The following is an 18,338-nucleotide window of genomic DNA, read 5'->3' on the forward strand; positions in this document are numbered from 1 at the left end:
CCACAGAGTCTGTTTAATTAAAGGATTAAAGCAGACTTTGATTACAGGAAGTGATCAGAATATTTACATGATCTACCTTGCCTTGGGGGAGGCCTCTGCTGCATGTGCATCTCAAGATTCCAAATTCAATTTCAACTTCAAAAACATCAAAATGTCTCTGCGTGCATTTCAGCTCCTGGGGATGTCATCCAATAAGACTGTAATGTGGGAGATATTTTATTTATATATTATTTTATTTGTTTAACTTCCCACAAGCCACCGTCACGTCAGAGCTGGTGGCTTGTGGGATCATGTAAAGCTTGTTTTAGAGGTAGTGTGCTGATAGGATTACCAGGGTTAACTGAGCTATACATTAACGAAGCATCTGCTGGGCGGTTCCCGACAATGTTTGTCACCATTATCTCTAGTCCTCTATCTCCTCTCTTCTTTCATCTTCGTTAAAACTTAGTATCACTAGGTCCCTCGACACTTTCTCCTTTAATTGGAAATGGTGACATTTGTGGATGTGGCAATTGGGCCGTCACCCCGCCAAGGAGAGGGCCAAAGTCAAACCCTCTGTCTCTAAGGAGTGTTTGGTCAAAGTCAAACCCTCTGTCTCTAAGGAGTGTTAGGCCAAAGTCAAACCCTCTGTCTCTAAGAAGTGTTAGGTCAAAGTCAAACCCTCTGTCTCTAAGGAGTGTTAGGTCAAAGTCAAACCCTCTGTCTCTAAGGAGTGTTAGGCCAAAGTCAAACCCTCTGTCTCTAAGAAGTGTTAGGTCAAAGTCAAACCCTCTGTCTCTAAGGAGTGTTAGGTCAAAGTCAAACCCTCTGTCTCTAAGGAGTGTTAGGTCAAAGTCAAACCCTCTGTCTCTATAGAATGTCAGTCAACATAATGGAAACATGTAACATGTTTCACCTTCACCATAACTGCTTCCTGTGAGGTTAATATTCCAACAAACCATCAATCTCTGGAGGGAGACCAATGTGGAGATGTAACAGGATAGGATTTGAGCTCGATGGATGTGGGGGCTAGATAACACACCTCTCTTACTGATAAGCATCTGCACATTCTACAGTAGTATGTCGGGTTAATAGCTACTCTGATGCAGGGAAGAGGCAGGATGAGTAAGTCTATGGCTATGTCCCAATTATCTCTCCTTCCCCCTAAAGTGTGCACTTGGTTGATTTAAAAAGGCAGTGACTGGTAAATGAAAACTCCCTCTAGCCCATGTCTACACCAAACCTATGCTTTTACGTTTGTGGAGAGTAGTGAACGAGTGAACACTTCAGGAGAAAGGAGAGAGAATTGGGACACAACCTATGAGTACTCTGACCCTTGTCCTTCAAACATTACACAGTAATACACAGTAATACACAGTAATACACAGTAATACACAGTAATACACAGTAATACACAGTAATACACAGTAATACACATTGACCATTAACTAATAGAATGTGATAACTTCCAGTGTAGTGATGGTGGCAATTTGACTGTTTGAATACACCTAACAGGCAATACGATGAACATTGTATCATGGTTTGTTCTGCATGATAGGCAATAAAATGAACATTCTATTAACTGTATATTGTCTCTGTATGACGTCTCACATAGTGTAACGTGGTGTTTACGCTATGGCGTAAAAGTTAAGTAGGACCATTGAGATCAGGCTGGTCTCAAACACTCCCTGATTTGAACTGTTTTTTATTTTCCCCAGCCATCTGCAAAGGAAAGGCCTTGCAGCAGCAATGACGTTGTATGTGGCTCTAAACTGGCATAACCAGGGCGGCCGTTTAAAACATCACGAGAGTGCTGCCGCAGAGAGAGAGAGAGGTAGGTGGACTAATGTCTGAAAATTGAATTAAGGCACAACACCCTGCAATTCTCTCCCACCAAGGTTAAAACAGAGAACGCAATATAAATAAATTGGTGCTCTAAAATAGTGTCTGACAAAAAGAAATGATGCAATATTGTTCCGTGCTGTAAACAGCCATTACCAATTTCTTACCTCAAGGAAGAGGGCATTGTGATCTAGCCACTGAGACGCTGCTGCAACATTTCGAAAAGAAATCATTTCACTTTTACATCAAGTTTTTTTTTCAGGGAAGTGATTTTAAGCTCATTACACGTTTTGGGGAAAGAATTTCTATAATTAAAGAATACCAGATGGTTTTCGCCAAAATTTACTCTATAATATACCAGACTAAGTTATTTGTTTTAAGGAGCAAAAGGCAACAAGGTTTGTAAAAAAAAATGCTGTGTATTGGTTAACTTCTATTACCAAGTACTGGAGATAGAATTTGGTTTCCCGGACCCAGAGTAAGCCTAATGGTGGACTAAAAAAGCAGGTTCAATGGAGAATTTCCTTGGAAGTGCTTCTTGGTCCAGGAAATCAACCCTTATAGTTTTAAGAGATTGTAGTGGTTGTGTGATGTGTTTTCATGTTGTCATAACTCGTTTTTAAAGATCCTCCACGAGATCTACGGCACAAATTGAAAAAAGGTAGTCACAAGTATCTTCGTCTTCTGACGATAATGCGAAATCGTCATCAGAAAAGGTAGACCAATACGCAGCAGGTGTGCAGTTGTTCATTTTGAACATTTAATTAAATCAACACGAATACAAAAACAACAAACAAGAAAACGAACGATAAACTGACAGTCTGCAAAGCATAGGCTCAACACAGAACAATCACCCACAAATCACACACACAAACACACCCTAATATATGGGACTCTCAATCAAAGGCAGATAGACAACACCTGCCTTCAACTGAGAGTCCCAACCCCAATTAACCAAACATAGAAACACATACACCAGACTAACCATAGAATACAAACACATAGACCATCAACCAAAAACCTGGAAATACTAAATCAAACACCCTTTACACAAACACACCACCCCGAACCACATAAAACAAATACCCTCTGCCACGTCCTGACCAAACTACAAAAACAATTAACCTTATACTGGCCAGGACGTGACAGTACCCCCCCCCCCCCCCCCCCCTTAAAGGTGCTACCCCAGAAGCACCTTAACAAAAAATACCCCCAAGCAACACCAAAAAAAAATCCCCTTTTCTAAAGGGAGGGAAGGGAGGGTGGCTGCCGTCAACGACGGCACTGTGCTACACCCCCCCTCCCCAACCCACCTATTTCTGGAGGTGGCTCAGGCTCAGGCCGTTCCAGGCTGTCGGGGCAGTCTGGCAGCTCGGGACAGTCTGGCAACTCGGGGCAGTCTGGCAACTCGGGGCAGTCTGGGCAGTCTGGCAACTCGGGACAGTCTGGGCAGTCTGGCAACTCGGGACAGTCTGGGCAGTCTGGCCACTCCGGCAGTTCAGCGCAGTCTGGCCACTCCGGCAGTTCAGCGCAGTCTGGCCACTCCGGCAGTTCAGCGCAGTCTGGCCACTCCGGCAGTTCAGCGCAGTCTGGCCACTCCGGCAGTTCAGCGCAGTCTGGCCACTCCGGCAGTTCAGCGCAGTCTGACCTCTCTGGCGACTGTTGACTGGCGGGCAGCTCTGACGACTGTTGACTGGCGGGCAGCTCTGACGACTGTTGACTGGCGGGCAGCTCTGACGACTGTTGACTGGCGGGCAGCTCTGGTGACGACTGTTGACTGGCGGGCAGCTCTGGTGACGACTGTTGACTGGCTTGACGCACTTGTAGCCTGGTGTGTGGTGCTGGTACTGGGCTTACCAGATTATGTACACGCACCTCCAGGCTAGTGCGGGGAGCGGGAACAGGACGAGTCGGACTGGGTTGACGCACTTCCGGGTCCGCACGAGAGACCAGAGCTGGAAACCCAGGGCTATGGAGGCGCACAGTCGGTCTCGATCTTACCTCCTGCACAACCCGTCTTGGCTGGATGGAACTAGTAGCCCTGTACGAGCGGGGTGCTCGTACAGGGCAGACTGGGCTGTGCAGGGGCCTGATGGTAGCCGTGCGTAGAGCGGGAGTTGGGTAGCCTGGTCCTCGGAGGCGTACCGGCGACCAGATGCGCTGCTTAGGCATCCTCCTACCAGGCTGGATGCCCGCTCTAGCACGGCACCTGCGAGGGGCTGGAATAACGCGCACCGGACTGTGCGTGCGTATGGGTGAAATAGTGCGCTCCTCAGCGAAACATAGCGCTCTCCACCCCATACGCTCCTCCATATAACCACGGGTAGCTGGCTTCCGGCTCTTCTTACGCCTAGCCAAACTACCCGTGTGCCCCCCAAAAAAAAATTCTTGGGGGTGCCTCTCGTGCTTCTCCCTCAGCGCGTACTTGGCCTCGTACCTCCGTCTCTCTGCCTTGGCTGCCTCAATTTCCCACTGCGGGCGGCGATAATCCTCAGCCTGGTGCCAAGGTCCGGCCCCGTCCAGAACTTCCTCCCAGGTCCACTTCTCCCGCCAGTCCAACTCGAATTCCCTCTGCTCCTTCTTCTGCTGCTTGGTCCTTGAGTGGTGGGTGATTCTGTCACAAGTATCTTCGTCTTCTGACGATAATGCGAAATCGTCATCAGAAAAGGTAGACCAATACGCAGCAGGTGTGCAGTTGTTCATTTTGAACATTTAATTAAATCAACACGAATACAAAAACAACAAACAAGAAAACGAACGATAAACTGACAGTCTGCAAAGCATAGGCTCAACACAGAACAATCACCCACAAATCACACACACAAACACACCCTAATATATGGGACTCTCAATCAAAGGCAGATAGACAACACCTGCCTTCAATTGAGAGTCCCAACCCCAATTAACCAAACATAGAAACACATACACCAGACTAACCATAGAATACAAACACATAGACCATCAACCAAAAACCCGGAAATACTAAATCAAACACCCTTTACACAAACACACCACCCTGAACCACATAAAACAAATACCCTCTGCCACGTCCTGACCAAACTACAAAAACAATTAACCTTATACTGGCCAGGACGTGACAGGTAGCTAGAAGCAAAGCTATAACTGTCTCCTTTTCAGTCAGATCAACTTAAAGGAGTTTCTGATGCTAAAACAGACTTGATAGATGAAGCATCTTGTGTTACTAATTATTCGTATATATATATATATATATATATATATATATATATATAAAAGTCAACATTTACTGCCAGATGTTGTTTACGTCAAATTAAATCTTGAGGGTCATTTGTCCAAAAATATCTAAACTCTTTCAGAACACTAAATGAAAAAATACTCTTGATTTATTGAAAACAACATGCCAAAAACCGAGGCCGTGCAGAAACAAAAACGACTTCTCCACAGTTTTTCCGGCTCTGTCCCAGACCTTTCAAAATGGTAAAATGCCAACCCCCCAAAAAACTGGCAAAATGGAGGGAAGGAAGACAACATCTCTATGGCGCCACAAGGCTTGCATGCTCCCTTCCATCCATCATTGGCATGGGAATATGTCCAAACAATTTCATAACAGGCTTCTGAACATTCAGGAGTGTCTCAACATGTAACTTTAGGGTAAGAAACTAACTGCCAGGACTAAACTTTAAGGCTCTTTAAGGCTCCTGTTTTATGTTACTGGCCCTGGCCAGGGATCCTGTAACAGTCAGGCCAGTGCATTGGTACTCTCATCTAATAAGACGGAGTGCTTGTGGGCTGGCCGTTGCAGGGTTGTGACAAGGGCCTAGTTTGAATATTTCTAAATTCATCCCTTTCTTCCCACTTGGCACAAACTGGTTGAATCAATGTGATTTATTTGTTATTATTTATTTACAATTTTGGGGTATTTTACCTCCTTTTTCTCCCCAATTTCGATCTTGTCTCATCGCTGCAACTCCCCAACGGGCTTGGGAGGCGAAGGTTGAGTCATGTGTCCTATGAAACATGACCCGCCAAACCTCGCGTCTTAGCAACCGTCCACTTAACCCGGAAGCCAGCCGCACCAACGTGTCGGAGGAAACACCGTTCAACTGACAACCGAGGTCAGCCTGCAGGCGCCCGGCTCGCCACAAGGAGTCGCTAGAGCATCATGAGCCAAATAAAGCGCCCCCCTGGCCAAACCCTGCCCTAACCCGGACGATGCTGTGCCAATTGTGTGCCGCCCTATGGGCTCCCGATCATGGCCGGTTGTGATACAGACCGGGATCGAACCCTGGTCTGTAGTGACTCCTCTAGAACTGCGATGCAGTGCCTTAGATTGCTGCGCCACTCGGGAGGCCCCAATCAACATTATTTCAATATAATTTGTCAACGTATTGTGACGTGGAATCTACATGGAAAATACTCATGTATTTGGACTGTTGTTTTGAGGTTGGAATTTCAACCACAGGTTTATGTCATCATTCTAACGAATTTTCAACTAATTTTGTATAAAATATGTTGAATTTGTACCTTTGAAACAAAGTCTGATCTTCAACGTTATGTCCACTATCAGATGAAAAAATAGTTGGCTGGGCAGCACCTCCTACTGGAAAGTTGATCTATCTACATCTACAGTTGAACTTTGGTCTCCCATACAGGATTTTAACCAAGCCCTACTTAGCTTTGATATTTGATATTTGTTACTGGTTGAGAGGGAGCTGCAATGGATGGATAGCAGCCGTTTTATGGACTCCTGACCAACTGCTATTTTGTGTGTTTTTTTAAGCTGATCTGAGCTTTTTTGGTATATAATGTCTCCGCCATAATATCCTATGAACGAAAACAGCTTCTGGAGATCATAACAGCAATCACTAACCTCGTTTTGAATGACAATTTCTCCTCTGGATGTTCTGCTTACTCTGGACCATGCCTTAACCCCCGGACTAGGAAGAGGAAGAGATGGTGCAGAGGCAGACGATACTTATCGCTGGCTTTTCCATGCATTGTCAATAATGGTCTGCAGCCTCGGGTAAGATTAAGGGGGGAGGGGTGTGTCTCTTTAACAACAGCTGGTGCGTAATCTCTAATGTTAAGGAAGTTCTGAGTTAGAATACATCATGATAAGCTGCAGACCATACTATTTACAAATAGAGTTTTCGTCTATATTTTTCATAGCTGTTTATTTATCACCACAAAACGATGCTGGCACTAAGACCGCACTCATTGAGCTGTATCGGGCCATAAGAAAACAATTTTCTGCTGATTTTAGTGTAGGGAAACTGAAATTAGTTTTACCTAATTTTTACCAGCATGTCAACTGAGCAACTATGGGCAACAAAAAAAATCACCTTTAAATCAAACAAATAACAGTGTATCACTCCACACACATACAAGGCTTTCCCTCGCCCTCCCATTGGCACATTTGACCATAAATCTAGCCTCCTGATTCCTACTTACATGAAAAAATGAAAAGAGGAATTACCAGTGATGCGCTCAATGTTTCACTAGCACAGACTGGAATGTTCCAGGATTTATCCGATAACATTAAGCAATTTACCACATCAGTCACCGGCTTCATTAATAAGTGCCTCGATGACGACATCCCCACAGTGACTGTACGTACATATCCCAACCAGAAGCCATGGACTACAGGCAACATCCGCACTGAGCTAAAGGCTAGAGCTGCCATTTTCAAGGAGCGGGACACTAAATCCTGCTACGCCCTCCAGTAAGTCATCAAACAGGCAAAGCAGCAATACAGGACTAAGATCGAATCTTACTAGGCCGTCTCTGACACTCGTCGGATATGGCAGGGTTTGCAAACGTGTTATGCCAGGACAACAACATGTCCCTCAACTTCAGCAAGACAAAGGAGATCATCGTGGAGCACACCCCCATCCACATTGACAGAGCTGTAGTGGAGCGGGTTGAGAGATTCAAGCTCCTCGGTGTCCAGATCACTAAGGAATTAACATGTTCAAAGCACACCAACACAGTCATGAAGAAGGCACGGCAATGCCTCTTCCACCTCAGGAGGCTGAAAAGATTGGGCAGATCCTCAAAAAGTTTAATTGAGAGCATCTTGACTGGCTGCATCACCGCTTGGTATGGTAACTGTTTGGCATCCGACCTCAAGGCGCTACAGAGGGTAGTGCGTACGGCCCAGTACATCACTGGGGCCAAGCTCCCTGCCACCCAGGACCTCTATATCAGTCTGTGTCAGAGGAAGGCCATAAAAATGATCAAAGACTCTAGCCACCAAAGCCATCGACTGTTCTCTCTGCTAGCGCACTGCTAGAGGTAACAATGCACCACGTTTGGAACAAACCTTCTACCCCCAAGCCATAAAACTGCTAAATAGTTAATCAAATAGCAACCTTGACTATCTGCATTGACACTTTTTAAACTAACTCTTTTGACTCATCACATACGCTGCAGCTACTGTTAATGATGTATCCTGTTTCCTAGTCACTTTACCCCTACCTACAGTATACTGCTGCTACTATTAATTATGTATCCTGTTTCCTAGTCACTTTACCCCTACCTACAGTATACTGCTGCTACTATTAATTATGTATCCTGTTTCCTAGTCACTTTACCCCTACCTACAGTATACTGCTGCTACTATTAATTATGTATCCTGTTTCCTAGTCACTTTACCCCTACCTACAGTATACTGCTGCTACTATTAATGATGTATCCTGTTTCCTAGTCACTTTACCCCTACCTACAGTATACTGCTGCTACTATTAATGATGTATCCTGTTTCCTAGTCACTTTACCCCTACCTACAGTATACTGCTGCTACTATTAATGATGTATCCTGTTTCCTAGTCACTTTACCCCTACCTACAGTATACTGCTGCTACTATTAATGATGTATCCTGTTTCCAAGTCACTTTACCCCTATCTACATTATACTGCTGCTACTGTTAATAATGTATTCTGTTGCCTAGTCAGTTACCTCGTAGCCAAGTTATCATGGACATTGTACTGGTACCCCGTCTATATAGCCAAGTTATCATGGACTCTGTACTGGTACCAAGTCTATATAGCCAAGTTATCATGGACTCTGTACTGGTACCAAGTCTATATAGCCAAGTTATCATGGACTCTGTACTGGTACCACGTCTATATAGCCAAGTTATCATGGACACTGTACTGGTACCCCATCTATATAGCCAAGTTATCATGGACTCTGTTCTGGTACCCCGTCTATATAGCCAAGTTATAATGGACTCTGTACTGGTACCACGTCTATATACCCAAGTTATCATGGACTCTGTACTGGTACCCCGTCTATATAGCCAAGTTATCATGGACTCTGTACTGGTACCACGTCTATATAGCCAAGTTATAATGGACTCTGTACTGGTACCCCGTCTATATAGCCAAGTTATCATGGACTCTGTACTGGTACCCCGTCTATATAGCCAAGTTATCATGGACTCTGTACTGGTACCATGTCTATATAGCCAAGTTATCATGGACTCTGTACTGGTACCCCGTCTATATAGCCAAGTTATAATGGACTCTGTACTGGTACCATGTCTATATAGCCAAGTTATCATGGACTCTGTACTGGTACCAAGTCTATATAGCCAAGTTATCATGGACTCTGTACTGGTACCATGTCTATATAGCCAAGTTATCATGGACTCTGTACTGGTACCAAGTCTATATAGCCAAGTTATCATGGACTCTGTACTGGTACCATGTCTATATAGCGAAGTTATCATGGACTCTGTACTGGTACCATGTCTATATAGCCAAGTTATCATGGACTCTGTACTGGTACCACGTCTATATAGCCAAGTTATCATGGACTCTGTACTGGTACCACGTCTATATAGCCAAGTTATCATGGACTCTGTACTGGTACCAAGTCTATATAGCCAAGTTATCATGGACACTGTACTGGTACCCCATCTATATAGCCAAGTTATCAGGGACTCTGTACTGGTACCACGTCTATATAGCCAAGTTATCATGGACTCTGTACTGGTACCACATCTATATAGCCAAGTTATCATGGACACTGTACTGGTACCCCATCTATATAGCCAAGTTATCATGGACTCTGTACTGGTACCCCGTCTATATAGCCAAGTTATAATGGACTCTGTACTGGTACCACGTCTATATAGCCAAGTTATCATGGACTCTGTACTGGTACCCCGTCTATATAGCCAAGTTATCATGGACTCTGTACTGGTACCACGTCTATATAGCCAAGTTATAATGGACTCTGTACTGGTACCCCGTCTATATAGCCAAGTGATCATGGACTCTGTACTGGTACCCCGTCTATATAGCCAAGTTATCATGGACTCTGTACTGGTACCATGTCTATATAGCCAAGTTATCATGGACTCTGTACTGGTACCCCGTCTATATAGCCAAGTTATAATGGACTCTGTACTGGTACCATGTCTATATAGCCAAGTTATCATGGACTCTGTACTGGTACCATGTCTATATAGCCAAGTTATCATGGACTCTGTACTGGTACCAAGTCTATATAGCCAAGTTATCATGGACTCTGTACTGGTACCATGTCTATATAGCCAAGTTATCATGGACTCTGTACTGGTACCACGTCTATATAGCCAAGTTATCATGGACTCTGTACTGGTACCATGTCTATATAGCGAAGTTATCATGGACTCTGTACTGGTACCATGTCTATATAGCCAAGTTATCATGGACTCTGTACTGGTACCACGTCTATATAGCCAAGTTATCATGGACTCTGTACTGGTACCACGTCTATATAGCCAAGTTATCATGGACTCTGTACTGGTACCAAGTCTATATAGCCAAGTTATCATGGACACTGTACTGGTACCCCATCTATATAGCCAAGTTATCAGGGACTCTGTACTGGTACCACGTCTATATAGCCAAGTTATCATGGACTCTGTACTGGTACCATGTCTATATAGCCAAGTTATCATGGACTCTGTACTGGTACCATATCTATATAGCCAAGTTATCATGGACTCTGTATAATTAAATATCACTGAAAATGTTCACGTTAAAATGGCATGGTGTGCCCAGTGGGTTCCTTCCTTCCTTTATTCCTTCCTTCCTTTATTCCTTCCTTCCTTGAGGTGATCACAGATCTGACGTGACATGATTGTTGACATCAATGCAGGGAAATCCTTGATTTCACCTATCCAGCCACTTACAGATCAGTGATTATCTCAGGGAAATAAAAAATAATTTAAGAGTATTAAAATGGGGGCCTTGGGTCTGTCCATGTAGACTAGACTACAGTTTCAATGAGTTCTGCTGCACTCCCGTTGGGTATAAAAACGTATTTATGGACGAGCGACAGGGGCAACAGGCAACAGAGGCGACAGAGGCGATAGGCGACAGAGGCGACAGAGGCGACAGAGGCGACAGGCGACAGAGGCGACAGGCGACAGAGGCAACAGAGGCGACAGGTGACAGAGGCGACAGGCGACAGGCGACAGAGGCAACAGAGGCGACAGGCGACAGAGGCGACAGGCGACAGAGGCAACAGAGGCGACAGGCGACAGGCGACAGAGGTGACAGGCGACAGGCGACAGAGGCAACAGAGGCGACAGGCGACAGGCGACAGGCGACAGAGGCAACAGAGGCGACAGGCGACAGGCGACAGAGGCGACAGGCGACAGAGGCGACAGAGGCGACAGGCGACAGAGGCGACAGAGGCGACAGGCGACAGAGGCCACAGAGGCGACAGAGGCGACAGAGGCGACAGAGGCGACAGAGGCGACAGAGGCGACAGGGGCGACAGAGGCGACGGGGCGACGGGGCGACGGGGCGACGGGGCAACGGGGCGACAGGCGACAGAGGCGACAGAGGCGACAGGCGACAGAGGCGACAGAGGCAACAGAGGCGACAGAGGCGACAGGCGACAGGCGACAGGCGACAGAGGCGAAAGGCGACAGAGGCGAAAGGCGACAGAGGCGACAGGCGACAGGCGACAGGCGACAGAGGCGACAGAGGCGACAGGGGCGACAGGGGCGACAGAGGCGACGGGGCGATGGGGCGACGGGGCGACGGGGCAACGGGGCGACAGGCGACAGAGGCGACAGAGGCGACAGGCGACAGAGGCAACAGAGGCAACAGAGGCGACAGAGGCGACAGGCGACAGGCGACAGGCGACAGAGGCGAAAGGCGACAGAGGCGAAAGGCGACAGAGGCGACAGGCGACAGGCGACAGGCGACAGAGGCGAAAGGCGACAGGCGACAGAGGCGACAGAGGCGACAGGCGACAGAGGCGACAGGCGACAGAGGCGACAGGCGACAGAGGCGACAGGCGACAGAGGCGACAGGCGACAGAGGCGAAAGGCGACAGATGCGACAGGTGACAGAGGCGAAAGGCGACAGATGTGACAGGCGACAGAGGCGACAGGGCGACAGGGGCAACAGGCGACAGAGGCGACAGAGGCGATAGGCGACAGAGGCGACAGAGGCGACAGAGGCGACAGAGGCGACAGAGGCGATAGGCGACAGAGGCGACAGAGGCGATAGGCGACAGAGGCGACAGGCGACAGAGGCAACAGAGGCGACAGGCGACAGAGGTGACAGGCGACAGGCGACAGAGGCGACAGGCGACAGAGGCGACAGAGGCGACAGAGGCGACAGAGGCGACAGGCGACAGGCGACAGGTGACGGGGCGACGGGGCGACAGGCGACGGGGCAACGGGGCGACAGGCGACAGAGGCAACAGAGGCGACAGGCGACAGAGGCGACAGGCGACAGGCGACAGGCGACAGTGGCGACAGGCGACAGAGGCGACAGGCGACAGGCGACAGGCGACAGAGGCGAAAGGCGACAGATGCGACAGGCGACAGAGGCGACAGAGGCGACAGAGGCGACAGGCGACAGGGAAGGTCAGTACATGACACTGAATGGAGGGAGAAATTGGTTTGTTCTCCTACTTTGACTGGACAGAAACGTTTTAGCTTCGACAAAACCATGAGTCCAGAGAGAGTATCTAACTTCATATTAAAAGTAAGACCCAGTAGAGAACACACTGTCCCTACGTCAGGGAACAATCAGGCCTGGAATCAAATGGTATTTTAAATCTTTAAAATAATGTATCTCTGCTTGCTTGAGGTTGCCTGCCACAATGGAACCAATGGAATAGTCCCTCACTCTCTTTCCTCAGACTCAAGAAAACAATCAAAGTATTTGAAAGATTTAATTTACAATCTTACCCAGGTCTGTGGTGATACAGTATATGGCACCTGAATATACAGTAATTGAGCTAAAATATACAGATATTCATAAATATTTTTTGAATCATTTATACAGAATATTTGGATGTGTTCTAACCCACCACTGCAAACAACCATACAAAGATAATGTGAATGAATACATAGGCCTACATGTCGCTAAAACATTGGCTAGCCATAAGACTGCAGTACAACTTTATCGCCCTCATTCTGCCCGGGTACGGGCGCTGCTGTTTGATATTTGCTCTGGGTAATGACATGTTTAATTTGTTCCTGAATCCTTCAGTCATCGCCTGTGGATAAATAATTGTCAATTACTCATATCAATTACGAGGCATGCCGCTGCCCGGGGTCTTTGGAGACAGCGATCGCAGGGCTCTTCCACCCTCTTTTATTACAAATGTGGTTATGAGCTGAATCAATCCAGGTGCCATGTGGGGCTGCTGTGTGTGTTCATCACTAACAGCTCCCAGTAGGTCCATCATTTCCCTTTACAACAGCCTTCCTCGACTGTCCCCTCTCTCTTCCTCTCCTCTCTCTTCCTCTCCTCTCTCTTCCTCCCTCGCTCTCTCATTCACTCAGTCTCTCTTGCTATCAGTTTTTCTCTCTTATAAGTCTCTCTCTGTCTTTCTCTCTGTCTCTCTTCTTCTTTCACTCTCCCCATTCCTGCCTCCCAGTCTCTCGCTCTCTCTCTCTCTATCTCTCTCTGTCTCTCTCTCTGTCTCTCTCACTGTCTCTCTCACTGTCTCTCACTGTCTCTCTCTCTGTCTCTCTCTCTGTCTCTCTCACTGTCTCTCTCTCTGTCTCTCTCTCTGTCTCTCTCTCTGTCTCTCTCTCTGTCTCTCTCTCTGTCTCTCTGTCTCTCTCAATTGTTTTCAATTTCAATTGAAGGGCTTTATTGGCATGGAAAATGTATGTTTACATTGCCAAAGCAAGTGAAAAAGATAATAAACAAAATTGAAATAAACAATAAAAAATGTACAGTAAACATTACACTTACAAAAGATCCAAAAGAATAAAGACATTTCAAATGTTATATTATGTACATATACAGTGTTGTAATGATGTGCAAATATCTCTCTCTCCCCCTCTCTCTCCCTCCCTTCCTCCCCCCTTTCAGACTATATCCCCCTGTCCCTTCACACATCTCCCTTTCTCTCTCGCTCCTTCCTGAGCACACCTCTGAGAGGTAATAGACAGCAGAGCCACAGTATGGGATCCCATAAAACCAGGAGAACCCTCGACCCCCAATCACCACCCTTCTGGAGGATACACCCAGGCACACAAACACACACACTCGCACAGACACACCCAGGCACACAAACACACACACTCGCACAGACACACCCAGGCACACAAACACACACACTCGCACAGACACACCCAGGCACACAAACACACACACTCGCACAGACACACCCAGGCACACAAACACACACACTCGCACAGACACACCCAGCACACAAACACACACACTCGCACAGACACACCCGCACACAAACACACACACTCGCACAGACACACCCAGGCACACAAACACACACACTCGCACAGACACACCCAGGCACACAAACACACACACTCGCACAGACACACCCAGGCACACAAACACACACACTCGCACAGACACACCCAGGCACACAAACACACACACTCGCACAGACACACCCACGCACACAAACACACACACTCGCACAGACACACCCACGCACACAAACACACACACTCGCACAGACACACCCACGCACACAAACACACACACTCGCACAGACACACCCACGCACACAAACACACACACTCGCACAGACACACCCACGCACACAAACACACACACTCGCACAGACACACCCACGCACACAACACACACACACACTCGCACAGACACACCCACGCACACAAACACACACACTCGCACAGACACACCCACGCACACAAACACACACACTCGCACAGACACACCCACGCACACAAACACACACACTCGCACAGACACACCCACGCACACAAACACACACACTCGCACAGACACACCCACGCACACAAACACACACACTCGCACAGACACACCCACGCACACAAACACACACACTCGCACAGACACACCCACGCACACAAACACACACACTCGCACAGACACACCCACGCACACAAACACACACACTCGCACAGACACACCCACGCACACAAACACACACACTCGCACAGACACTCCCACGCACACAAACACACACACTCGCACAGACACACCCACGCACACAAACACACACACTCGCACAGACACACCCACGCACACAAACACACACACTCGCACAGACACACCCACGCACACAAACACACACACTCGCACAGACACACCCACGCACACAAACACACACACTCGCACAGACACACCCACGCACACAAACACACACACTCGCACAGACACACCCACGCACACAAACACACACACTCGCACAGACACACCCACGCACACAAACACACACACTCGCACAGACACACCCACGCACACAAACACACACACTCGCACAGACACACCCACGCACACAAACACACACACTCGCACAGACACACCCACGCACACAAACACACACACTCGCACAGACACACCCACGCACACAAACACACACACTCGCACAGACACACCCACGCACACAAACACACACACTCGCACAGACACACCCACGCACACAAACACACACACTCGCACAGACACACCCACGCACACAAACACACACACTCGCACAGACACACCCACGCACACAAACACACACACTCGCACAGACACACCCACGCACACAAACACACACACTCGCACAGACACACCCACGCACACAAACACACACACTCGCACAGACACACCCACGCACACAAACACACACACTCGCACAGACACACCCACGCACACAAACACACACACTCGCACAGACACACCCACGCACACAAACACACACACTCGCACAGACACACCCACGCACACAAACACACACACTCGCACAGACACACCCACGCACACAAACACACACACTCGCACAGACACACCCACGCACACAAACACACACACTCGCACAGACACACCCACACACACAAACACACACACTCGCACAGACACACCCACGCACACAAACACACACACACACACTCGCACGCACAAACACACACAAAAAAGACACACACAAAAAGACACACACATACAGTACACACACACACAATCTCTCTGCAGTGTTCTAGTGAGCACATATCAAAGCTGTGGATTAAACTCAAGTACAGCCGTTAAAGGAGGAACCCCACAAATAAAAAGACACTGCCCAACAATACAACTACAGTAACTAGTTAACTACAGCAAATGCCATCATCCAGCCTCACATAAAACAGCATGTGGAGCCTTGAACGCACTGTACGGCTGGGGTGATGGAGAGAGAGAGGGCAGAGGAGAGAGAGAGGAGAGAGAGAGAGGGCAGAGGAGAGAGAGAGGAGAGAGAGAGAGGGCAGAGGAGAGAGAGAGGAGAGAGAGAGAGGGCAGAGGAGAGAGAGAGGAGAGAGAGAGAGGGCAGAGGAGAGAGAGAGGAGAGAGAGAGAGGGCAGAGGAAAGAGAGAGGAGAGAGAGAGAGGGCAGAGGAGAGAGAGAGGAGAGAGAGAGAGGGCAGAGGAGAGAGAGAGGAGAGAGAGAGAGGGCAGAGGAGAGAGAGAGGAGAGAGAGAGAGGGCAGAGGAGAGAGAGAGGAGAGAGAGAGAGGGCAGAGGAGAGAGAGAGGAGAGAGAGAGAGGGCAGAGGAAAGAGAGAGGAGAGAGAGAGAGGGCAGAGGAGAGAGAGAGGAGAGAGAGAGAGGGCAGAGGGAAGAGAGAGGAGAGAGAGAGAGGGCAGAGGAGAGAGAGAGGAGAGAGAGAGAGGGCAGAGGAAGAGAGAGGAGAGAGAGAGAGGGCAGAGGAGAGAGAGAGGAGAGAGAGAGAGGGCAGAGGAGAGAGAGAGGAGAGAGAGAGAGGGCAGAGGAAAGAGAGAGGAGAGAGAGAGAGGGCAGAGGAAAGAGAGAGGAGAGAGAGAGAGGGCAGAGGAAAGAGAGAGGAGAGAGAGAGAGGGCAGAGGAGAGAGAGAGGAGAGAGAGAGAGGGCAGAGGAAAGAGAGAGGAGAGAGAGAGAGGGCAGAGGAGAGAGAGAGGAGAGAGAGAGAGGGCAGAGGAGAGAGAGAGGAGAGAGAGAGAGGGCAGAGGAGAGAGAGAGGAGAGAGAGAGAGGGCAGAGGAGAGAGAGAGGAGAGAGAGAGAGGGCAGAGGAAAGAGAGAGGAGAGAGAGAGGAGAGAGAGAGAGGGCAGAGGAGAGAGAGAGGAGAGAGAGAGAGGGCAGAGGAGAGAGAGAGGAGAGAGAGAGAGGGCAGAGGAAAGAGAGAGGAGAGAGAGAGAGGGCAGAGGAGAGAGAGAGGAGAGAGAGAGAGGGCAGAGGAGAGAGAGAGGAGAGAGAGAGAGGGCAGAGGAGAGAGAGAGGAGAGAGAGAGAGGGCAGAGGAGAGAGAGAGGAGAGAGAGAGAGGGCAGAGGAAAGAGAGAGGAGAGAGAGAGAGGGCAGAGGAAAGAGAGAGGAGAGAGAGAGGGCAGAGGAAAGAGAGAGGAGAGAGAGAGAGGGCAGAGGAGAGAGAGAGGAGAGAGAGAGAGGGCAGAGGAAAGAGAGAGGAGAGAGAGAGAGGGCAGAGGAAAGAGAGAGGAGAGAGAGAGAGGGCAGAGGAAAGAGAGAGGAGAGAGAGAGAGGGCAGAGGAGAGAGAGAGGAGAGAGAGAGAGGGCAGAGGAAAGAGAGAGGAGAGAGAGAGAGGGCAGAGGAAAGAGAGAGGAGAGAGAGAGAGGGCAGAGGAGAGAGAGGAGAGAGAGAGAGGGCAGAGGAGAGAGAGAGGAGAGAGAGAGAGGGCAGAGGAAAGAGAGAGGAGAGAGAGAGAGGGCAGAGGAGAGAGAGAGGAGAGAGAGAGAGGGCAGAGGAGAGAGAGAGGAGAGAGAGAGAGGGCAGAGGCTGATCTTATGGAAGGCCAGAAGGAGCAGGTAAAGGGTCCATGAGCCAGAGAGCTGACACACATTTTGCTGAGTCTCAACGACAACGCCGGCAGGCAGGCAAGCAACCCTGGGAGGGTGGGGTAGGGAGGAATGAGGCTGGAATACAAAACAGAGACTGGGGGAGGAGGAGGAGGAGGAGAGGTGGGTTGTGGGGATGTATCCAGTAGCAGCCCACCTCTTCACCTGCCCCCCGTACTGGATCATCACTGGATGAGGGATCTGGTCAAAAGCAGTGCACTATATATGGAATAGAGTTAGGACTACAGGGCATTTCCCAAGGGTTGGC

General features: G+C 48.6%; 1 protein-coding gene across 2 annotated transcripts in view; it reads right to left on the bottom strand.

Annotated features, from left to right (window-relative positions):
- Positions 1–18,338, bottom strand: part of LOC106588997 (CUB and sushi domain-containing protein 3) — a 347,202-nt gene that overhangs the window by 308,169 nt on the left and 20,695 nt on the right. The gene's annotated exons all lie outside the window — the stretch shown is intronic.

The sequence above is a fragment of the Salmo salar genome, chromosome 27, assembly GCF_965601325.2.
Source record: "Salmo salar chromosome 27, fSalSal1, whole genome shotgun sequence".
Classification (NCBI taxonomy): Eukaryota; Metazoa; Chordata; class Actinopteri; order Salmoniformes; family Salmonidae; genus Salmo; species Salmo salar.